General features: G+C 39.0%; 1 protein-coding gene across 6 annotated transcripts in view; it reads right to left on the bottom strand.

The window, feature by feature from the left end:
* HSPA12A (heat shock protein family A (Hsp70) member 12A) overlaps positions 1-25,706 on the bottom strand; it is a 94,877-nt gene that overhangs the window by 67,895 nt on the left and 1,276 nt on the right. For 3 of the 6 annotated variants that reach the window (XM_086900660.1, XM_086900659.1, XM_086900658.1), the window contains exons 2-3: positions 25,424-25,613; positions 18,767-18,955 (exon numbers count right to left, since the gene is read on the bottom strand). The gene's annotated coding sequence lies outside the window, so the exon portion shown is untranslated. Of the gene's footprint in view, positions 1-18,766; positions 18,956-22,022; positions 22,104-22,645; positions 22,686-25,423; positions 25,614-25,706 lie in introns of all 6 variants that reach the window. The other 3 variants (XM_086900663.1, XM_086900662.1, XM_086900661.1) reach the window with 2 other exon arrangements.

Below are 25,706 nucleotides of genomic sequence, written 5' to 3'. Positions count from 1 at the left end.
AGCTGCCACTTCTTGAAGTTACTCTCATGCTCCAGGGTTTACTGGAAGGAAGCTTCTGGTGTTTTTCAAAGAGCTTCTTTATGGATATATTTAACCAGATCCTTGGGAAAATCCTCCTAGTGCTAAAATTAGGATTCTATGAGCCTAAAAGACAAAAGTTTCGGTAATCCTCTGTAAAAGTACATTCAGGAAAGTTGGTGTTCAGCCCGGTTTTGCAGTCCTTGTCTTTAGCCTACAGCACACTGCCATCGTGTGGTCCAGGCTGCCACCGGCAACTCTGGAATACCGGGATGTCTTCACAGAGCTTTCTTAGTTTTAATTTCTATTATGCTAATAATGTACCAAGTTTATACTTTCAGGGTATTTATTAAAGATTCTTTTTAAATGAAGCAATTAATGTGATTCCCTCTTCAGGCCAGAAGAATCAAAAATGGTCAATAACATTATTCAAGATAAACTGTATTTTGTTTGCTGTTTGCCCACTTTAATAGTGGGCTATTTCTAATGCAGACCACTGCCATCCTTCCATTTCCTTCAACTCATCCAAAATTTGTGGGTTATTTAAATAATTACATTATTTTTTATATATGTGTCTTTACACACATAATTTTACTGATCTGTTCAGTTGCTTCTCTAAACTGAGAAAAAAAAAAATAAGAAAAAGGCTTTCTAGACATTCCCTCAATCAATTTGGAGTCTTCTAATAATAACTTGCCACTCCTCTCCCAATTTGTGTTCATGCCTGGTTTTACTCCATCCTAGGTGCAGAACCCAGCATTTGGGTTTTGAAATTTGCAAAATTTCATCCCATTTACCACTGCCCAATGGTCCAATCTAGCAAGATCCCTCTGCAAGGTGTCTTGTCATTCAAAAGGGACACAGCTCTTCACAGTTTGGTATCAGCAAATGTGCATTCCACTCTTACCTCCAGATCATTGATAAACATACTGAACAGAACAAGCCCTAAAATTGAGCCCTGAGGAACACTAATGATATTCTGGTGTGGTATTTTTCAGGAATTTGACTTTGAGAGGGTAGGTTTCCACTGTTTGTCACTCATAACTGTTACTGCACAGTGAACAAGCAACAGCTCACTCTAAAAGGCTGGCTTTATTTTTATTCACCAGGATTGCAGCAGCAAGTTTTTATTCACCAGGATTGCAGTCCCTCCAAGGGATGCTCAGTTGTTACTATCAAATAAACAGCTGTGCTTGGAGAAGATAGCATTCAGAGCTCATTCCAGGTATTTGTTATGGCACGTCTGTGGAAAAAGCTCTTCCTGACTCAGTCACTACCATGATTACAAGATGTCCCGGAATGTATCAACAAATATTTTTCTGAACTAAAGTTAATAAAAAGTCAAATTTCCTTTCCTTCTGGCACTTCTGGTAAAACTAACTTATGTGCATACAGTTATGTATATAAAAATATACACATTTACATTACCTTTATATTTTCAGTCTCCTGTTTTTATAGTGTAGCCCTTAGCTGTCATACTGGGAGGACAAACAGACTGGAATATCTCACAGGTTGTTCAGTATGTTATGCCGTACACTGTGTGACATCATTTTCCATTTTGTTCCATGAAATAGATTTTATAAAGGAGCTTTCCCCAGAGCCTGGCCCTTCCCACCTGCTCTGTTCGAGGTCTCTGCTCCCTGGTGGACGCGGCGATCCAGAGGAGGGCGTCCTGTGGCTTTGGAAAGTGCCCGTGTCCCTGGAGCCCAGCCCGGCCCTGGCTCAGATCCAGGGCGAGCAGCCCAAGCTCAGCAGCAGGAGCAGCACACGGGTGTAAGGACAGGCAGGGGACAGCAGCACACGGGTGTAAGGACAGGCAGGGGAGAGCAGCACACGGGTGTAAGGACAGGCAGGGGACAGCAGCACACGGGTGTAAGGACAGGCAGGGGAGAGCAGCACACGGGTGTAAGGACAGGCAGGGGAGAGCAGCACACGGGTGTAAGGACAGGCAGGGGACAGCAGCACACGGGTGTAAGGACAGGCAGGGGAGAGCAGCACACGGGTGTAAGGACAGGCAGGGGACAGCAGCACACGGGTGTAAAGGGAGGCAGGGGACAGCAGCACACGGGTGTAAGGACAGGCAGGTCAGAGCAGCACACGGGTGTAAGGACAGGCAGGGGACAGCAGCACACGGGTGTAAGGACAGGCAGGGGACAGCAGCACACGGGTGTAAGGACAGGCAGGTCAGAGCAGCACACGGGTGTAAGGACAGGCAGGTCAGAGCAGCACACGGGTGTAAGGACAGGCAGGTCAGAGCAGCACACGGGTGTAAGGACAGGCAGGTCAGAGCAGCACACGGGTGTAAGGACAGGCAGGGGACAGCAGCACACGGGTGTAAGGACAGGCAGGAGAGTGCAGGAAGGCAGGACAGTCCCCTCGGAGGGCACAGCGAGTGCTCGCTGTCCCCCGGGCTCTGGGGGATGGCCGCTCTCCGCCTGGGCTCTCCCACCGCCTGCACTCCCAGCCTTTCCCTTGCTCTTCCTTGGGCTTCTCCAAGCAAAGCCACCCTCAGATTTCAAGAAGTTTTGTAGCCTGGGGGGTCTGGAGTGAAAGGCGAAGTTTTTAAACCTAGTCAGTTGTCTCAGCTGCTAAATACCAATGGCTTTGCAGAATTTTAGGCTGAACTCGCTGAAAACATGTATTTAATATTGAACCTGAGCCAGTTCCTGACACAAGAGAGCTCCTATAGCCCTTTACAAAAAAAAGACTGTTCAAAATCAGGCACTCAGCCCGTTGTACAATCATTAAAAAGATCTCTTTTGTAAAGAGACAGCAGATGGGACATCCCAAAGAGGAGCTGAGGTGGTCAGAGCTTGGTGCTGATAACACCAAGGTTGTGGGCTCATTCCCTGTAGGGGCCATTCACTTAAGAGTTGGACTTGATGATCCTTTTGGGTTGATTCCAACTCAGAATATTTTATGTAAAATATAATGAAATTTTGGGGCAGGAACCAACATAAAAAGCTTATCAGAGGATTTGGATCTCTGACTTACAAAGGAAAAAGTTTCACACTCTGCCCTTCCCAGCAATTTATGAGATTTACTTTATCAATCCTATGCCTTCAGAAACCCTTAAGAATCATGAAGGAAAAAAATCCTGCCTTTGAATAAAAGCTCTCTTTTAAGTTTAATGTCTTTCCTACAGTAAAAAAAATATTTTTAAATGGAAGAAGCTAGACTTGTTTAAAAAGCTTCACTAACAGCTGGCTGGAGCCTTTTTGTTTAAAATGGTAAATATATTTCAAATCATTCAGTGATTAAAATAAAACGTACAGGAATGGGATATTTAAAGAAAATTGTAATGTAGATGAATGTTGCATTTTTTAAAGTGGGAAGTATTTTTAACATCAACTTCCATATAACTACATTATGCAGAAATAACTATTATAGGCATTTTTAATGTTAAAATTATATTACTTTTCAATTATTTGATTTGGTAAGGATTTTTATTACATGAAAACTAGGATAGCTTTCATGTCTTGTAATGCATTCTATTGTATTACTGAAGTCAATGGCAGCTTTTCCATGGACTTGAGTAAGAATTGAACTTTACAGTTCCAGAGGGAGGGATCTTAGTTGTTCTTGATGAAAGAAGAATTTTTGAATTCTTTGAATTGCTAAACATAGTTTTTGGTAACTTTTGGACAAATTAATATCTTGAGGTACTTATCAAAAGACTAGACAATGTCATACTCTGCTGCCCTGAAAATATGCACTTTTACCTTTTCAAGGTCTTTTAAACCTGAATTTCCTGTCCTGACCTGTGAACTGTTATGATAATAGTTAAACAGTTACAAGCTTTTATTTCTGTGATGTTTCATTTCACAAGACCTGCATTTCAACACCTCACATGCTGCTGCTGTGTCTGCAGCACACTTCGCAAAATGCTCTGAGCTCCTTTCAAATGAAATATAGTTTGGATTTAAGATGGTCGAACTGACCACTGTAACATATCAGAGAGCTGGCATAGTCCATGATATCTGACCAATGAAAAATCCTCGTTCTTTCCACAATATTCAGCAGATCCTGCAATTTTTCTCTCAACGGGAGACAAAATGTTAGGTTACAGAACCCTTAAAATTCCCTGCTGGATCTCACAGAATCTGCAAGTCCCACCCCGCAGAGAATGCCACTTTGTGGCAGTCTCTGCACATTCCCTGAAAGAATTCAAATTCTTTACACCAATTGAACGCATTTCTGTCTCGTCTGAATGGCAGAGTGAATGGAGACACTTGAGAGTTCTTGGTCGCAGACATTCTAATTGATCTCTTGGCTGCAGTATACTGTAATTTGTATGGAAATATGCATTTCTCTCTGGAGGCTGTCCTGCAGTGGACTAAGCATAGCCATGTCACCTAACAAGAGCACTTTATGAACCATAATTTTCTCCATTGAAATTATATCTCTCAACTTTGGACGTGCATGAAGAACCTTTCCATATACACACACACACACAGGAGAGAACCTGTCAAAACACGTAGCTTTGATAACATTGACCCAAAAGCTGGACACTTAACAAGAGCTCTCGATGAAATAAATGGAGAAGAGACTAAAAATCATGTTTGCTTAGGCTAAACCGCTTTCCACACTATCTACAAGACAGCCTCAGCTGTGGTGTCCGTGGTGCAAATCTCATTAGATAGGCTGGTAAGTTATGCATGCAGAAACAGACTTCTAAGGATTGCTCTGCCAAGAGGGGGAATTGGCAGCACACAGAGCACTTCCCTTCCCACTCCCCGTGCTGTGGGATCTGGTGAATCCCCAGCTGTGCTCTAAAGCAGACCTGTCAGGTCTCATGCACCGATTCACTCTTTTGTATCGCACTCTCACCACTGGCACTGCACATTTCTACACGGCGGTACCGCGGCTTCTCTCCCACTTTTGGATCCCACCCATCAGATGCAGGTGGTCAGTGTGCTCGGTGATTATCTGACCAGCTGCATCTGATGTGAGGGTCAAGGAGCAGAAGAAAGGTCACAGTCCTGGCACTGCAGCTGGGGAATATGCTCTTTAGCAGGACCCAGTGCTGACAGGAGCCCTGCTAGAAGGTATGCTCCCCTCTCAGGGCTGTTTGCTGCAGGATTCTGCTCTTTAATGACTGGACAGATGCTTATCACCTAACTTTGCACTAGAATCTGTGCCCCAGCACATGGAATCTCATGTCTGAAGACCAGAGACTTCAGAGGTTTGTCTCATAGGCTTAGCTTTCCCATGAAATTTCTGCGAGACACGATGAGACCTCAGAGATCTGGCTGGTATTTCCACAAGAAACCTTTTGTTGACCTTACCTTTACCCTTGTGCTATTACTGATCAGCTATTGGAGACACAGAAACAACAACATGAATTCTGATGAATTCTGATTTTTTTTTTTTGTTGTTTTTTTTGTTTTGTTTTGTTTTGTTTACAGAATAAAAAGGCAATGAAGTACTTACAATGAAGGTAGCAGTTGTGGACTGATTCATGCTTACTTCTGAGTCTCTATTGGTGGCAGTCAAAAATTGCATTTCATAAATATATGTTTGTATACAGTTACTTCAAATGAAAAAGGCAAGTTTTTCATTCCTGAGATTTTAAATGTCATCCACCCAAAAAAAGAACTGTTAACATTTTAGCTGCCCTCAGTAGAGGAGGCCAGTGACTGACATATTAAAAGCCTCAAGGCTGTAGTTATTTACAAACTTTGATTTACTAGATTCTTCCACATGTTTAATTCTGCTCCTCATCATAAACTTTCCCACTGTATTTCATTGACTAGCATTTTAGCAATAATTCCATTTATTCCTAACATTTCTTTTTCTGGCCTCATTTTTCATCACCTTCAGTACTATGCCAAAGATGAACAAGAGCTGGGAAATATCTTTATGCAGAAAACTTCCATTTGGTCTTGTGTACCATTTATTCCACACTGATGGATGCAGCAGGTTTTCACTGCTGCACATGACCCTCTGTGGTATTTTCATAAAACCAGGAAGAGCCTAAACAGTGGTATAATAAATTAGCAGAATTTAACTATTTTCTTCACAAATATAGCCCCAAAATCTAATAAAATAAGACTGAGGAAAAAATTAGATAGGCTGTGTTTTACATTAGTTAGAATCTATGGTTTACTTGTCAGAAGAAATCCCTTTGGAAGAATCTCCACTGACAACCACATTTTGTTTAGGGTATCATATTTATTGGGACATAGGTATCTGTTCTTTAAGGCATTAAATCTTTCATTATACATGAAAACCACAGACCTCACATTTAAGGAGAACTTATTACCTTAAAAATTAATAATTTCTATTACATTTCCTCAATTTCAATTAGTAATGTGCAATTGCATTTATTTTTAGGTACTCAGTCCTAAACATCTGTGAGGCTGGAAAATCTTAGTGCATTTTTAAAATTTCATTTCATCTATAGGTGCAAACACACACAAAAAAAAACAACAACCCATAAGAAACAATAAACAGGCCACCCTATCCCAAATAATCAAATCCAATTAAAATAATTATGTTCTTTTGTATGGGACAGTGGATAAATCCCAAGCACACAATTTGGTTAAAACTTAATAATTCATGCTAAAAGAAACTTTTAAATGGAATGTGTAAGTTTGCTCTCCATCTTATAAGGTAATAAGCAGTGGCAAAACAACATAGAAAAGGTAAAAACTAAGTGTCAAATACTTCAAGAATTTAGAGTATGTTTCAAAGACAGGTATATTAATAACCTTCTCAGTGTGTAAGAAAACTCTGTCTGTATTCAGAGAAGTCATTAATTATGCTTAACCTTCAATAGCAATCTGTCCACAATACTATTCTGCAGAATTTAAGGTATATCTGCTTTCTCTAAGCATTTTCCTCTCTACTTGTAGCATTTTCAGTTACCACTATTGACTGCTATGTCTGATCAAAGTGAAACAAATATTAGCCCCTCCAGATACCATTCACCCTCCTTTTTCCTGTGGTCAAATGAATCCAGGCATTCAGGAGGAAAATCAGCAATCAGAATTCCACACAAAATCTAAATCCTCAGTTGTCAGGTTCCAGCCAAGAACTTCAGCCTTCCTATTCCCATACTTTTATTTGCTGTATTTCACCCATTATATTCCACTTGCTGCTTTCCCATGTGCTACCACAAACTACAAGTGGGTTTGCTATTGTCATTTCACTAACCCTAAAGAAACTTAATTCTATCTTCTGAGTCGTTGTATGGGTGGGGTCTGAGGCACCTCCCACAATGTGGCTTCAGTAAAATAAAGCAGAAGTAGATGGGCACTTGCTGGGCATTTTTTCTGTGTGTAAAGTTGTAATCTTCTGCATGCAAGAAGATCTCAAGAAACCTTAAATTCTCCAGAGCCAAGCACCTCTTTTAAAAACATTCCCACCAGTTCACTTTTTCTTTCTTAATTTTGCTCACAGTTCTAACAATAGTTGCTCTTGTATCAGTGGAAGAAAGAATGGGATTTACATTTCCTGGGCATTACTCAGCTTTGAGTAATGTATCCCTATGCCTCCACTTAGAAAGGAAAATGTTATTGGAAAGGTTTGGCAGATGAGCCACCTTGTGCAAAAGTCAAAGTTTGAAATATCAGGTTGCCTTTGTGTTCCCTGCACTGCACAGATTGGAACGAAGCTCAAAGGAACAGCCTCACTTCCCAGTCCTCAGCAATCTTCTCTCCCCTTCCTCTCTTCTCCTCCTGATTTTCCTAGTGAGTTATTCAGTACTACCACACCTGCACAAAGGGCAGCTTTAAAAAAAATCTCATTATTACACTGTGCAGGATATTACAATTGTGATAGAAAGGGCATCTCTATTTAGCTTTACCTGGCTTCTAGACTTCAGTCAAAAACCAGCTCAGTTTTAAGGATGACTCTTGCCTTTTCATATTACATAAGATTCAGATATTACACTTCTGTCTCTATTAACTGATAATCTATGTTGCTCTGGATGTCCAGTACTTTATTTACTTAGTTTCCTGAAGAGAAAAAAAACAATTTAATTCCTGAAAGCTTTCTGATTTTTCCCTCCACCATTTTTTCTTTTGTTTCATTCTGCTATTGAACATGAAACAGATGGACAAGAAAAAAAAAAAAAAAGGATGGAAAGAATGTTCTAATGGCCAGGATTAATTAATCAAAGAAAGATGAGAATAATGTTTCCTACTGGAAGGTTTGCAGCTCTGTATTTTGCTTAAGTGGATCCTTAGCAAAAATCTAGAAATAAAGATAAGACAAGGAAATTAATAGAATGCAGAAGCTTCTCTGTGTTTGGGATTGGTTCTTCTTCCTCCTGTTCATTTCCTCCACTCTTTGAAAATAAAGAAAAGATACACACCCCATGACTTTATATTTATTTCCAGTTAAAAGAAGATTTGTGCTTTTTTTTTTTTTTAGATACTGTAAAGGCTGAACACTCAACTAACCCACTGTGTTTAGGTTTCCCTGAGTGCTTCACAGAGATTTGTTAAAGATATAAAATAGCACACCAAACAATGAAAGGGCTTGTTTTCCCAACCATTTCTGTTGAAAGCTACTTGGTATTTGTTCCTATGCAACAAAAATTAAGTTTATGTGTAGGTGTTCCATGTTTTTACAAACTCTACACTCCTTAGTTGTTATAAGATTAAAACAATTTTCTCCCTCAGTAAATGCTTCCCTTGAAAACCACTGGAAGCACATAATTCATCTGTCCATTTATAGCTTCTATTTTCTTCTAGGCACCGAGAAACTACTGATTGTGATTGTTGTTTTCCCTTTTACGAAGCTGATGCTGAACAAGTGACAGATAAGACAATTTAATGTTTTGGTGACCATACAGATCGATTTTTCATTTATTCTGAAGTTTAAAAGACAAAAAGGACAAACAACTAAGGTATGATTGCAGAGATTTTGTTTAGCAAATTACTCTTCTATACCCAGAAAATTTAACAGGCACTCTCATTAAACCTGCAGGGAGTTTTAAGGTAGCTTTAGTACCAATATTTTTCAAAAAATGCATTCAAAGATTTTTTCCCCTGAACCATTTTCTTTTCTATGGAATCTATCAGAACAGTTTGGAGATACAGTACAAGTCTTTAGGTGTGAATAATAGAAAAAGAGGAAAAAAAAGAAATTTATTACCACAGGCTGCAGAAGGTCTCAATAAAAAGATAAGTGAAAAGGGAACATTGTGGGGTTTCTGAATTGGATAGAGAAATGGGAAAACCATACAAATTTGGGAAAGTGTTTATATGGAAAAGGTAAGGATTGGTATTACACTTCACATGGTTTCAAACATGAAGACAGTAAAAACTGCTGAAATCTGCTGTTCTGCATGAAGAAATTCTGGGGAGAGCAGGGGGCCTTGGCTATCTGACCTGGCTGTCCTCAAGAAGTCTAAGGATGAAGAACATAAGTCAAAACCTTCTTTCCATTTATTCTTCAGGACACTCTACTTGGATGCCAGAACTGTTTATCTGTACCCAGTCCCAATGTCAAGTAAGGTGGCACTTACAGGAATTTGTGTAGTTTTCATGATATTACACAAAAATAAAAACTGAGATGACTAATCAACACTGAGTAGTCAACAGAGATATTTAAATTGCTTTCAGTAATATCCTAAATAGCTTTCAGTCATATTTCAGTAACATCCACTCTTTTCAGCTTACTGGATTTTTGCAAGAAATTTAAAAATTATTTCAGGGATTTGACAGTGATATCCCAAGCAATTCTAGAAACTTCCTGGAGATACTATGTTGCATTATATTCACAAGTCTTACTGCCTTCACAATGTGAAACATCAAGGAATCACTAGAAAACCCCCAGAATTTTAGATTCAGAAATCCCAGAAGTAATGCTAGAGATAAATCTGGTTAGATAGATAGATAGATAGATAGATAGAAAGAAAGAAAGAAAGAAAGAAAGAAAGAAAGAAAGAAAGAAAGAAAGAAAGAAAGAAAGAAAGGAAAACCATGAAGCTACTAAAAATAGTAGAAAATTCCCATCTTTTTTCTTATGGAGCAATTTTTTTTCTGCCTGCTCATTTTACTGATGGGAGGTAGAATTTTGCATCCCAGGGATCAATATCTGTCAGAATAATTTAGAACATGTGTCTATAGATAGTAATTTTGCACAAGTATTCACTATGAGATTTTTCCATGGGCTTGACTGTTATTCTCATTATTAAAAATATTACAAATCTTAAGCCATATTAATGAACATGTTTCTGTACAAGTTTTACAGTACAATAGAATTACATCACTATCGGTATGTTAAAAATAACCACTGACTCTCCTAGATGCCAGAAGCAGATTTTATTGCCTCATATACTACTCTTGACCACTTAATTAACTACCACAAAAGCTAATTAATTAGACATCACAGTCTCTAATCATTCTGGAATTTGCTCTATTATGTTCAGCTGGAATATCCTCTTTCCTCAACAGACCCCCTAAAGTTTAGATGAACACAATAAAGCACTATGGGGTTTTTATTTTCATCTTTCCAGATACTCAAGATCAGGGTTGAATATTTAGACTGATTCTTTTTTTTTAATATTTTTCCTATTTAACTCTGTCTTTATTACAGTGGATGTTTTTGTGAGCTTGAAAGGCTTCGGCCTTTTTTACTGTTAGTGTTCTAGCATTTTAACCTAACATTGACAAAAAAATCATTCTAAAGAAGGCAATAATTTCACCAGCTTAACTCAGTGACTGCCTGCTGCTTCTCTCTCACAACATGCATGTCACATGCACAGGTATTTTATCAAGTGACGTATCAATTAAACTCAAAAGCTGTACCTCCAAGATTCTAAACTGTTTTGTCAACAAGATGCTGCCACTGTGTAGAGTCAGCCAGTGTATCGTGGTGGAATGAAAGTACCAATGAGAAACAAGCTGATAAATTGGTTTGACTAATCATTAAAACCCATCCAGTATAATCGTTTTAGCTGATCTCGTTTAAGTCATTCCGTGGAGCTGCCAAGAGAGTTCAGGGACAGGTCGATCTTCTATTCGCATCATGCAAGGATCAGGCAGATAAAATCCGATCAGTTACCTGACCATTCTTGCATTTATATGTAATTATTCCCTGTTGTTTTAAAGCTTCCATCTGGAGGAAAAAAATCTGTTCTGCTCCTGACCTTTTCAGACCTCATGTCACTGTATTTAGCTTTAACAGATGGATTCTACTGATCTGATATGAAAATAGAAATAAAAGATTGAAAACATGAAAAGAGCGGAAAAATATAGAATCATTAAAGCCCTGATTCACTGCTAAGTGCAGGTCAGTGGGTGAATCTTCACTGGATTCATGGGTCATTGGTCAGGCCTCACAGCTTGTTCCTGCCCTAAACTGCAAAAGAATTAAAGAGACTCCATTAAGAAGGTGACTGGCACTACCTTTCTCTGAGTGGGAGAGAACAGGAAGGACTGCTAGCACACACTGTATCCCCAAGGTCACGGCTACTACTAACACACAGCTCCAGGCTGAAGTGCCGGTTCTGAACAACACTCAGATCTACCTTGTGCCAGTGAGAGCAATTGCTCTGAGCACAGCAGATTCCTGCAATTGCTCTGAGCACAGTAGATTTCTGCACAAGAATTCTTCCTGCCTTCCATGTCTTCCATCAATTTCTTCAATTTCTTATTCAATTTCACTGGAAGCAACAGAAAAGTATTTCTTGTCTCCAGAGTGGAATGTTTTTTGAGTTGTCTCTTGGATCAGAGATAATGGCAAATAAAATAAATAAATAAATTTAAAAAGGAAGTGTTTAACATCATTAATAAGAAGGGATGCAACTGTTTCCTATTTTAGTCTTCCTGTTGAAAAAAACCTTACACTCCCTATCATTACAATATGGCTACACCTATCAAGTAATATAATTTCCTTTATTGTTTCCTGCCCTTAATATTATTAACCAGTTGTCTGTTATTATACAACTGCTGCCTTTCACTACAGCAGTAGTTTCATTCCATAGAGACCAAAGTAATTCCTGCATGTAGAGACTTTATGTAAAGGGGGAATGAGTAAATTCATCAGCCTAAATTTAGGAGTAACAAATCTTGGTTGTAAGTTCTATAAACCAGAAACTTTATGGAAATTATATTTACCTTACAATAAAGAAATGCAGTACTTTATTTCACCCTTCATCAGTCTAATGCTTTGTGCCATTTCTGGGTAAACCAGCTTGAAAATCTTACTTCTACAGTGGTCATCAATGTGCTTATATTTTAAAGGCTATTTTCTCAGTTAACATAAACTAGCATAACTCAGCCAAAGTGCTATTGACTAACTCAGTGAAGATTTATGTTTTAAAAAGCCGATTCTGCAATAAGTTTGTGATCAAATTTTCAAGACTATTAAAAGTGGCCAGCTGTTCCAAAGCATGTTGCCATATATGAAGACAATCATTGTGCTACTAAGAAAAAGGTGAGGTCAAGGGAAAACTTTTTCTCCTATTTTTCTTGCTATTTTTAAGAAACTCCTTTTTCTACAGTAGGGATGAAATAAAATTTTAAACATGTTCTAGGCCTTTGTGACTGCAGAAGCATTTTATGTTTTTAATTGTTACGCAGGGTGTTTATCTAATTAATTATTAATTATAATTAATAATAAGGAATAGATTTGTAACAAAGAACTGGGTGGGGTATTATTTATGCGAGGATCTGCACTTACTCCTTTTCCTTTCCATAACTTGGCTGCCCAGAGCCTGGCTTCTGGAACCTGTGCTATTTCTGCACCACTGCCTAAGGTTTATTTGGGGAGGGGAGGGAGAAGGACTGCTAATGATCTCCCAGAGATAAATGAAATTGCTGATTTAGTCAAGCTCATTCTTGACCTTGACACAAGATGGGACAGGCAAAGGGAAGAGCTCAAAATAGAGTAAGTGTAAGAAAGGAAGATCAAACGAAAGCTCAGGTCTGGCCAAGACCCCCCCTACATTCAGCTAACACCTGGCTGAGTTAGAAAACATGACCAGCCCAACCTTCCTGTAGGAGCCGATTGAAGCTGTCAGCTCCCGGCTTGTCACCCACTGCATCAGGAGGCCCCTGGGCTGCCACAAGAGCCCTAATTAGGCAGAAATGGCACTTCGGCAACTGACCCGCCAGGACCTTTGGCAAAGCATTTAACATCATTAGTTAACATTTTTATTAAAAAAAGTGTGAATGTAAATGAACAGCCAATGCATTTCAATAGGGTTTGTCGGTGGCATTGCATGCCCCCCCACTCTCCCAACCACACACACACTTTTTTGCATGAATAGTTCACTTGTTTTCTCTAAAGGGGGATGGGGACGTAGAGACTGTTTTTCAAAGGGAACGAGACATGTTCAAAGCAGAAGCAAGGTCTTAAACAATCAGACACAAACTCTTGCCTTTTGGGAAGCGTGTTGGGGAGTGAGCAAACTGCTAAATGCAATCCTACCTGCAACATGCCTAAGGGGATGTCTGAGAGGGAAAGCAGGCATAACCCACACCCGAGCACAGAGATACAAAAATCACATGTTCATCTGATTGTTCTAAGGGTATTCATTGTGTTCTTGTTCTTTTCTGTTACATCCAAGAATAGGTGCCTAATCCAGTAAGCCTGCAACCCTTTGCCACAGCTATCAAATACTACAGCGGCGTAAAAGAATGAACATCTAAGAATATACTGTCCTCCTCTTTCTTTGTAATTTCTTTATTCATTGCACATTACCTTTGACAGAAGATTACCAAAAAATACTAATCAAGCATATTAGCAACCTACCTTAATTAAGTCCCCACTAGCAGCAGTTTATCTGTGAAAAGTTATTTATTCATACAGAAGAGTATGCAGCCTTGAGGCAGTTTATTAGGGCTCCATTTTTCTCCAGGTTATTTAACTGGACAGTTTCTATAAATTATCAACACATGCCCAAAATCCTGGGACAGATTTTGGAAATAAGAAACATATGAAAATCAAATTATTACAAATATACTTCCTAATAAAGAACTGGACAGGACTTGGAACTTGTACTGACCTGTGATATTTTATGTGTGCTTCCTTTGAACATCCACCAATCCAGGTAACTTTTATTTTCTTTGAACCTATTATCTCCTTCTTCCTCCAACAGAAGCTACAAAATTCATCACTAGGGCTGATTCTTTAGTCAAGATAAACATCCTATTACCCCAGATTTTGGAATTCTCTCCCTCAGTCTATAACAGCCATATGTTACCAGCAACACTTTTTTTCCAACAAAGAAAAGATTTTTTCATTTGTTAGGAAATCATTACAATCTATGTACATTCCATTACATTCTATCTACATTCCAGCTACATGGCCTACCACTTATACTTTCTAAATAAAGCTCAAATGTAAGAAGAGATTAAAACAGATCTCTCACAATTTAGGACTCAGGTACAGAAGATACTGATTCAAAACCCACTCATCAGTCTTTCTCTGAAGCCCATGGAAGTTTATCCTTTTTCTCAGAACCACATTTTAAAGAATGAAATGATAATCACATTGGCCTACCCAGAGATTCCAGTCCCTGCCTGTTTCCAAATAATGTACATGCCATATCAGGAAAAAAAACCCCAAACCCCAAACTTGGCTGTGCATCTCTCCTGGTCTGGGCTGGGCTAGAGCTCATTTTCTTCCTAGTAGCTGGCACAGTGCCGTGTTTTGGATTTAGCATGAGAATAATGCTGATAATACACTGATATGTTTAGTTGTTGCTAAGTAGTGTTTAAGTCAAGGACTTTCAGTTTCCCATGCTCTGCCAGTGAGGAGGTGATCAAGAAGTTGTGAGGAAGCACAGCCAGGATATGAGCCCAGGTTGCCAAAGGGATACTCCACACCACAGAACTGGAGGGTGTTGGTCAGGAGCCACTGGTCACTGCAGGAGATAGGCGGGGTATGGGCCAGTGGATGGCAAAAAATTGCACTATGTATCACTTGTTTGTCTTTCATAAATTCTCTGGGATCTATAGATTATGTCAGGTAAATTCTTACTCTCTGTGTCTGTGTATCTGTACACAAACAAGTGTTTGCATTCTCTTCTTAAACAAGTATGTGTAGCCTTTGAAACAACATGGAATTCTAGATATACATTTTTAAATACTAATACTAAGTTTAGAAATCCATATAAGAAGCCTGGCTTGATCTTCTGACTCAGCTGTTGACAGCAGGTGAGCAGTTAATTTTGGCAGCATTGAAATAACTTTTACCAGTGAATTAACAAAACCAAAATCCATGTCTTTCTTTCTAGAGCAGAAATGAGATAGATATTTTAAAAATTTATTTGCTAATGATACTCATCTGGTGACTTGTCTAGCCTCATGATGCAGGTTTTTAGCTTGAAAGCAGCATTAGAAAAAAATAAAATAAAATAAAAATAAATTTAAAAATCCTTGGGAATTGCCCCAAAAGCAGAATCATACAAGGCTCAGAAAGTTGGTAACTGTAAAGAGCCTATATGTGACCCCTTTTCCCATCATACGACTATTTTCCAGTCTAGTTCTTAAATATGGCTTCTCCTCTGCCGCTGGGAACTCGAGGGTTGGGTGAAGGGAGAGAGAGGTGACAGCTTATTGAAAAGCCAGTGCTCCCTGCCTAGTTTTGGCACATTTTCTGCAGGTGCCTCGCACTATAGCCACAATAGGCTCTGGAAGAGAGGATTCAGACCTGTCAACAGCTACAGGAGGCAACCGCACGGCTTTGTCTTCCAGGCTAACTTCATTGTCTGCTGCTCCGAACCCGGCAGCACAGGCACCCGTTAATGAGATGAGCCCCTTTTCCCTCCGTTTGTTCCTCCCTCTGTTTCTCTTGCCTTTCTGTAATGATTTAACTTGATCGCATTGGTTGCCTTCTAGTGCGGATTGCTCCAACAATCAGATAAGATAATTGCCTGTAGAATACTGCACAGCAACAACTATTACTTCCTTTGCTGAAAATGTCAGAGCAATTGAAAGCTCTTAGTGAAGTTCAAGAACAAGGAGGCAAAGAGACAGCTCCTATATAGGTACCTCTCTGTGTATATTTAGCAAGTTTGCAGTGGCCAGCTCTCCTGGGTGATCTTACTTTGTAAGCAACATTTTGAGCATACTTTATATTTTCATGACTTTTAAAACAACCTAAGTAATGTAAACATACACACCAAGTATTTCTCACATTTACTTCAGCTTTGGACGACAATGTTATAGAATTGCCTGGTTTGCATTTTCCCTCAATTCCTATTCAATTTCTAGAGACCAAACTAATGCAATTTCTTAATAATCTTAAAATTTAATCTTAAAATATTGTCTTCATACAAAAGTTTCTGAGGTGAAATGACAGCTGAGAGAAAACTGACATACCAAGAGAAGGTCATTTAAATATTGCACTCCAAATGTAATACAATTAAAATACCAGAAATAGTTTGGGCCACTATTTAATTCACTTCTTCACCTGAAACACACACTGTCACTGCCAAAAACCACGTGATGTTACGACCTGATGAACAATTCAAGTGCACATCCATAGACACAATGTTTTTTATCACTAAAGTATAGAGGCTTTAGAGATTTTCTATGACATCAAGATCTCCATTTATTTGAATGACAGGACAAATAAGCAAGAAAAAAACCACACATGCAAAAATTTACTCAGAGCACAATTGGAAAAACTGCACAAAACCTCATCCTCTATCCTTTTCCATTTCCCATTTTTCCTGTACTGCATATGCACTGTCAAAAATAATACACCATCACATAGCCATAGCCATCAATTCTTTTTACTGTGAATTTCATAAAGAATAAATAGCTTTTGAAAGCTTCTTAGAGTTCTGTGAAAAGAGTAGAGAGCTGAATCAGCAGCTGGATCATTACAGGCTATTCATATGCTGAGTTGCTGAGGAACCAACATAGGGAAATTCCTTATTCTTTGGAGAGGAACTCCAATATAGGCAGCTGTATGACAGTTGTTTTTTGTAGCATCATGGAAGTACAGCACTCAAATCAGTGACTGATATCTGGAAAGATACAGGCTCCAGTCTTGCAATTTTATTCAACCAAACTCACACTAGTTTATGTAGAGAACCAGATGTACACCACATTAGATGTTTCAGAAGCTGAACACTATTTTAGAGCAAATTTCATGGTTACATTTAGCTATGTAAAGCTATGTGCAGAAAGACTTGCTCCTCAAATACTTGAATTAATCATAGTGTGAGTATCCAATTAAACTAAGCATTGATTTCTGAAGTCCATTTTATAACTTATTCTGAATTACTTAGAGGCTTTTGCTAGATGGCAAGTTTTGCAGTAGTGAAGTAAAAGGATTCTGTAGACATTTGAAATATAATTTCCTCTTACTCTTTTAATGACTATAGTTTGAAAACTAGATCATTGCAAGAGGCACAATTTATTTATTTTTTTTTTAAATAGTGCCCTAACTTGTTTGTCAAAATTGAAGTTGAAATTTTACCTAAAACTTCAACATGAAGAACTGTCATACAGGAAACTGAGAGTAACTGATCTCTCTTTGTGTCTGAAGCTTAGGCTAGCAGTCTGACTCTGGAGCCCTTGACACAAACTCACACTTCTGTGAGTGTGTTCCAGAAAAGCTGGAAGTGGTAATTGCTACTGATGCTTGTCCTGAAACAACTTGGCCTTTGAATGAACTCCCATTACAGGGCAGACTGGTGCAGGAGCTTCACAAACACTTCATGACAGTCCTGAAAAAAATGACTCTTTATAAGCAGAAAACACAAAGAAAAGCTCTGCTATCTTCTGACAAGGATCCAGGGAATTCAAGATGTTCCTGTGCTCTTTTTCTTGATTCTTATCCTCACAGAATAGGGGTAGAATTAAAACAAAATTGAGAGCCATGCTGTTTATTAAGATGTTTTGCTGCAAGCAGGCAGTAATCCATCTCAGATTTAAGCCTAAAAGCCTTTCCACTTGTAGATCATATGCTTGATATACACGTGAGGTGAGGAGTAGATGATCCAATAGCCCTTTGTGGATTTAAGCTTGTAAATGTCAGGATACCATTTAACTTTTAAAATAAAGCAATAGTAAGCACTTCTCAAAATCATTTCATTGTGTCACCTACTTAGCCATAGAATGTTCTAGTTTATGTGTGATGGACTGCTTCTCTCCTCATGCATGGAGCAGGTAACTGAGAATTAATAAACCAGCACAGTCAAAAAAACTGAAGGTTTTACACTCTGACAAAGACAACTGTGTACATTTGATACTACTCTTGGCTTCATCACTGAACATCAGCAATTGACAAAAAAGACATCCTCTTTTTTTGCTGCGGAACATGATGAATTTTATGATATTTGGGCACATTAGGTGTGATTGTTTTCTGGTTGAAGCCTGATGAGTTTTACACACAGTCCTTCTCATTGCTTTAGGTGCATTTCACAAAACATACAAATGCAAATTTATTATCTTCTTCCTGTTCTACAGGTCTTCTGTCAAAAATCTCTTTTTCTCACTCCTCCCCTCATGTTGTTTCATTAGCTATTTGTAAGAAATGGAGATTAGAAAGCAGAAGATCTGTATAAAGTTAAAGGTACATTCCTATCTGTGCAACAGACAGCGAGTAGACAATATTTTCAGTGGATAACAAGCATATTTTCTAATAAATAATACATCCTGACAGAAATCTGACACTGAATTCTATTCTTCAGCACAATTCCAGTTACACTCCACTGAACCATAACTTTTCTTACACTAATATAATGAAATACACGATATCAATACACCATAACCAAACAGGGTTGTACAATTCCATCAGTGCAATTAATGCAAGAAAGAGAAGGACTTACTGGAGTGAGTCCTGTGCAAGGCACAGAGGTGATTAAAGGGTTGCTGTGTCTTTCATAATGGGAGAAGCTGAGACAGCTGGAACTCTTCAGTTGGGGATAGAGAAGGCTCAGGGGGCTCTCATCAATGTGTATAAATACTTGATGGGAGGGAATGAAGAAGAGAAAGAAGACTCCTCTTGGTAGATCTCACTGGCAAAACAAGAAGCAATGGGCACAAATTTAAAAACAGCACATTCAGTGTAAGACAAGAATATAATTTTTGCCATAAGTGCAGTCAAACACTGGAGTAGGTGGCCAGAGTGGTTATGGAGTCTCCCTCTGGGGACATTCCAAACCTCACTGCACACGGTCCTGGGCAACCTGCTTGAGTGGACCCTGCCTGAGCAGGTGAGATGGAGTAGATGATCTCAGAAGGACTCTTCCAACCTAAATGATTGTGACTCTGTAATTTACATCATAGGATAGCTTCAGGAAAGAAAGATCAAGTTTTGTGAAAATTCATTTGAAAGTTGTACCCTTGTGCTCTAAGAATCTGAAATGCTGTGTTAATATTAGACAGCATTTTCTTCTAAAAGTCATCATGTTAATTACCCTATTTATTTAATAGAATTTCAGTTGTTCAGTTGAACCAAAAATATTTTCCGAAACCAAGCCACATTCAGAAGTAGAATATTTCTACATTGGTCCATATGTGTTTGAATTTTGAAGAACTTTTATTAGTGTCTGAAGATAATGAATGCAGGTTTTGTATTAGAAACATTCACTATCTCTGTGTTTGTATCAGCCACTTAATTTTAGAATTATCTGTGCTTAATTTTAGAAAACAGAGATATTTGAAATCTGAACTAATCCCTTCTGTGCAAATGCACCATGCCTGGTTATTGCTTCAAGAGTCACATCTCTTCCAAAATACTACAAACCCACCAGACTGACCTCATGGTCATGGAACTCTTTAATTTCCAGCCTTTCTGTCAGAAATGCTATGCATTTACAAGTGTCATCGATTTTCAATACAAGTCAAAGGTGCACAGGCTCACTCAAAATCTTCTGCTTTGAGACAAGCCACACAACGAGCTTCTAATGGGATTCTCTCAGTACAAAAAATTTAGAAAACCAGTATTTTATGGATGAGTACACCCCCAAGCACTAATGCCAGTCAATAGATTCTTTTCCTACAAAATGAGGTATATTTCACTGCATAAGCTGGATGTCATTCAAACATATGTCTGTCTTATATGGAACTGTTAATATTATGAATTTTTCAGAAGTCAGACTTTGAAAAGCTTTTCAGTTTACAATCACATCTCACTTAAAAAATGTACAAAGAGTATGTAAGATAATTATTTCATTTTCTTTTTTTTTTTTTTAAATTAACTAAATTAAAATGAGTCTTGAAGTGAAGAAAACAAAGATAACAACAGAAATAGGGAAACGCAGGGAATTATGCCTCCACAGGTCACACAGCATTTCCCTAGCCCCAGGGGAACTATTTAAAACTTGTCTGTAGCAAAGAAGGGATCAAAATGGTTATAAATGTCATAGGATTTTCATAAAATATCTGAAAATTTTGCAGAGTTGCATAAAAATTCCGTAACAGGAGGCAAGTTTTTTTTAAAAAAAACACAAAACCAAGAAAAAAACACAAACATTTTTGAATTAAAGAAACCTAAATTAGTGAAATGTAAGAAATGAAGTCAGTTATAAATTCATATGATCTTATGGGCTTATCATGAAATGATAGTCAAGCTTTTGCTCCAGATGGTGCAATAGTGCTTGTGACATCCACTTTGAACTGCAATCTAGTTATGTGTCAAGCAGGAGAGTCCATTATTCACTGCATCAGTGCTGGGGAAAGAAGGTTAAAAGTTCAAGACATGCCCCAAGTGATTAAGGTTGTAAAAATCAGGAGATACACCATGGGGAAAAAAATGCCACTCTTCCTTTTCTTCCATACTCAGTTTGTTCCCCGCCAAAAATGTGTTTAAGCAAAAAAAACCCCAAAAAACCAACAAACAAAAAGCCAGGATGATGTGGGAATACCACAATTCCCTACACTAATGTACAAATTATCTTTTTATTTGAACTCCTTAAACCATTCTGCTACCAGGTTAGTTTTACCTAGAAAGAAGCATAAAGGCTTCTCTTAAAATCTGTCCACAAGTTACAGGACTTGAGAACTCAGTTAACACTTTCTCACTCATTGTGATATTCTTTTCAGCAATTACATACTTGTAACTAACTCATATTTCAAACTTTATTTTTCATGTGCCCCACAGATCACCAGTTCATCTGCACGAGTCAGGCTCCACTTCTGAGTCATGCAAACCTTTGCTCTGCTAAGCAGTAACATAACCCAGAAATTGCTTCTCACCACCCCTGACATTTCTGCATTTGGAACTGCAAGTGCCACTTCTCCAATACTTGTGCAAATTTAGTTTTCTAATTCAATATAAAAAGATGCAAAACCTGAAAGGTGGAGCTAAAAACATTTCAATTAAAAAGATATCTTCTGCAAAATTCCTCATAGTGAGAGTAATAAATGGAAAGTATTACAAAAATAAAGGTGCTTTACTGCTCAGAACCTTTGAAAAGGTAAGAAGTAATTCTTTTCAGGAAGGTCTCTTCTTTCAACAAATAGAAAAGAGTAATTCCATTGTAATAAATTTTCTGTCTGCCATTTTCTCTGTGTTTATCTCTGAGCCTGACTGCACATTTGTATAAACTGTACTATGTGTTATAAATGTATTATGGCCACATTGATGCATCCTCTTTGAAATTAAGTCAATACCTCAGATGCAGTAACTGATGTATTAGCACATATTTTCATGTAAAGAAAATACTGAATATGAATTTCACAAAGCCTGAAAACATTCAGACTCTGTATATATTTGTAAGTGTGTTAACATTTGAGTAGGATATTGACAATGCAGACAAAAATCTCTGTAATCCATCACATTGGGGTCCTTGAACTATGTAGGACTAGGAATGCCCTAAAGTTCACAACAGTTACTTCAAAATGCACACACAAAGAAATCCTGTAGCAAATTCCTGATATCCAAGACTAAACCTAGCATTCATCAATAACCTGTGCATTATATTAAAAAACCTTCACATTACAAAATCCATCTATATCCCACAAATTTGAAGACAAAATTCTGTAAACTCAAGACTCGGCTCAAAAACTTGTCTTTAAATACTGTGTGTTCCAAATCACCTTTGGAGTTAGAATGATAAATCAAAGCCTGTGAGCTCTCACCCTGCAGTTCAGCAGGCTCCTTTGGCCAAGGCCAGGCTCACCCTAGCACAGCAGGAGCTGAACAGACCCACAGGAAGGATCCTAAAAGTTTAGAAAGAAATTAGTACTAAAGCCCACTCAACTTGAAGTAACCATTGGAGCGGAGAATGATTACTCAAGGCAAATGAACTCTCATATGAGTACTTGGGAAATTAAAATAATAGTGCTGGGGGAGTTGGGGGAAGTCTTAAATAATTATTAGAAATTTCCAAATATGCTATATATAGATTACTTAAGTTCTTGCAAGTTTTATCTAGACTAAAAGTCCAATCAAAATGTTGTTTTCAACAACATTCTGTCTAAGGACAGAATCCTTTGTTTAATCTTATACATAAAGTTATATTTTGCTTTGTTACTGGAGTTTTTTTCTTTAGAGGATGTAAAACATTAAGAATAAAAAGAAACACTGCAGAAGCATTTTAGATATAAAAAGAAAAATAATTAAAAAGCCTTTTTTTAAAAAAAAATTAAAATGCCTCAAAAGCAATAATATATCTGTAGAAGAGAATTTGTATCGCCAAGGTAAAAAGACAATCCTGATTTTACTGGAAATGTCATGCAGTTTTTATCTACTGAGAGCTGACCTGTCAGTGGAATGAGCACACATTACTCCTCTGTGAAATCCTGCAAGAACACAGATGGCAGTGAGACCATGATCTTAATAGATTTAAGGGTCAAGTTTATATCTTTAAAGACGCATTTTAGAACAGCAAAAATCCTTCATGCGACCCTTAAGCATGCAGTATTATACTTGGGTTTAGAGCATGCCTGATTAGCACTGTGTATTTATACCCAAAGGAGATGCACATGAAAAAGGGAACATACATAACACAGTATAATAAACAAGGAAATGCTGATCATAATTTGTTTCTTGGCACAAGAGTTATAATCAAGGCTCGAGGTGAGAAAAAATTCCATACACTTGCTGTCAAAAGAAACATGACCCATTTCTCTATGAAACCAAAAGAAGAGGCAATCTAGAATATTTGGGACAAAATCTGTTGAGAAGACACCAAAATGTGATGTCACCCCTAGGAATATCATGATAGCAACCATACAGATGGGGTTTTAATGTACATGTTGATATAAGTGAAGTATATTCACTGTTTAAAAACAAAAAAAAACAACCTACTACAGGGTGTCACTTGTACCCAGTCATTTTTCAAAGGCCAGAGTTACACCAATCACAGGCTTTTTCTCACTGGGTCTGTTCCTTGGCTCTTGCTACATATACTTTGATTAAAGAGTTTTTAATTACACTTTAGCCTGTTAGCACCATGGGGCCAATAAAACTAAGAGAAATAGAACTAAATTCTTTTCATTCAGCACAACTGGTAACTAAACACCAATTAATTACACCCACACAAGCCTAATGAAGATAATGGGGTTGCAGAGAGTTCATGGATGGTATGAAGTGGCTTGTGGTATCCTAACCTTAATCAGTTAACTACTTTGTAATAGGGAGGATCACAGGATAAGCCACCCTCTTTCTACATGCTTACAATTACTATTACTGTTAATGGAAATTACATGGCCATACAGATAATTCCTGTAACATTCACTTGATCAGGAAACAAAAATTATAAATACTTGAGGGGACTCCCTGCTAGTATTTCCAACATTTTATTGAAAACAAAAGTGTAGGGTTATTAAATGAGTGTCATTCTGCTTCATCTCATTGCTCCACTTAAGGCAAATCTGAAGGATTTCTTCCAGGGAGGAGGCATCCACAGCATCTCTGGGAAAGCTGTGCCAGTACTTCACAGTAAAGAATTTTTTCCTAATATTTCATCCGTATCTGTTTCAGTTTTAGGCCATTGCCCTTTCTTCTATTGCTTACACCTTGTAAAAAGCATCCATCATTCTTACAGGGAGCCACTTCAGGTGCTGGCAGAGCTCTAGAGTTCCCCTGGAGCCTTCTCTAGACTAAACAATGCCAACACTCTCAAGGCTTTGAGCCTGTCCTCAAAGCAGGGGTTCTCCAACCCTCTTAGGATCACAGCTGCTTTCCTCTGAACTCATTTTAACAGGCCCACATCCTTCTTATGCTGGGGCCCCCAGACATGGATGTAGTGCTCCAGGTGGGGTCTCAAACAATGGACTAGAGGGTCACAATCAGCTCCCCTGACCTGCTGCTCCTCACTCCCTTCCATGCAGCCCAGCCCACAGGCTGGAAGCACAGATTTCCAACTCAGGCTGAGCTTCTCCTCCATCCGCACCCCCAAGTCCCCTGAGCCCCTGCCCCGCTCAGCTTCCTGTCCCCTGCAAACACCATGCTCAGGGGGAGCTCCATCCACTCTGTGTCACTGGCATAGCCACTCAAGAGTCCTGGGGCCAAGGGCAGAGCCCTGAGGGACACCCTTCATCCCTGGCCTCCACCTGAACATGGAGCCACTGACCAAACTCCCTGGCTGTGTCCATCTGGCCAATTCCTCGTGCCCCACATATTCCACCCTCCAAAGCTGGGGCTCGAGGTGTCATGTGGCACCATGTCCAAAGCCTCACAGGGCTCTGGACACATCAGCAGTATCAGAGACTGAAATGTTACAGGTAATGACTTAAACATTGTTATGTGAAGGAGTTTTGCCCATTATGGCAAAATTGTATAAAGAAGCTGAGACCGCCCAAGTCCAACCCTCCTCCACCTGACTGCAACTTTGGGCTGTTGACTTAGGCTGCCTAAAGCACTCAAGATACGATAAAGATGATACTACTGTTCAATTACCTCTGGTCTAGGGACAAGGACAAAAGACTAAGGGAGAACAATATATTGACAAGACAGTCAAGCCCACCAGCTGTCCTGAAAATAAGCTTGGGCTGGGCTTGGCCTTGGGGAGGCCGTAGCCCACAGGCTCATCTGCTGAGGCCACATGTGCCCATATTCCCCCAAAACCAAGGAGGGAGGAAGAGAGTTTTGGGACTGTGGCTGCTCAGAGGCAGTAAATATCCATCCTCCCTTACACAAACTGGCTCAGCTGTCAAACCCCCCACCCTGGGAAGGCCACATGCACAGGACATTCACACGAGGGGCAGCTGAGGAGGTGTGATAATCTATCAAAGACACCCAAAGCACTCCTCAGACTCACTGCTGAGTCCTTGCAGCAGAGCACTGCATGTGATGGAAAGGGATGCAAGATATCCAGAGTCTGTTGCAAGAGATTGTGTCAAACTTGCCCTCTGCCAGGGCAAGTACCTGGGCATTCCCACCTGGTCCAAGTATATGTCAATATTTTGAACTCCATGTTTTTGGGGAACCTTCACAACCAAGAAGCCCCGAGGGAGAGCATCAACAGAATGTCATTGGCATCCACAGAGTGGTGAGGTTTTCTACTTCATCACTCTGTCACTCTCTTTGCCCCTACCTCTTGTCTGTTTCTTTTTATCTGTTCTCTCTGGTCCTTGACTTCTCCTTTTGCAACTTTGATGGTGTAGCTGCAGCACCTGCCAGTGAGTGGAGGCTCACTGGAGCTTCACTTCCAGAGAAGTCTGACATTTTCCCTAGTCTCCCTTTTATCTCCAGCATGTTCCTGCATGATGTGTTTTGTTTAGAGCCTATGGAAGGGCAGAAGATGGGAAACTGATATAGAAGCTCTTACACATATCAGAAGGCATAGCCCTCACATTACTTGGTATTACCCAGCATAT

The sequence above is a fragment of the Cyanistes caeruleus genome, chromosome 8 (assembly GCF_971803275.1).
Source record: "Cyanistes caeruleus chromosome 8, bCyaCae1.hap1.1, whole genome shotgun sequence".
Taxonomy (NCBI): domain Eukaryota; kingdom Metazoa; phylum Chordata; class Aves; order Passeriformes; family Paridae; genus Cyanistes; species Cyanistes caeruleus.
This window is presented reverse-complemented; position numbering and strand designations above follow the sequence as displayed.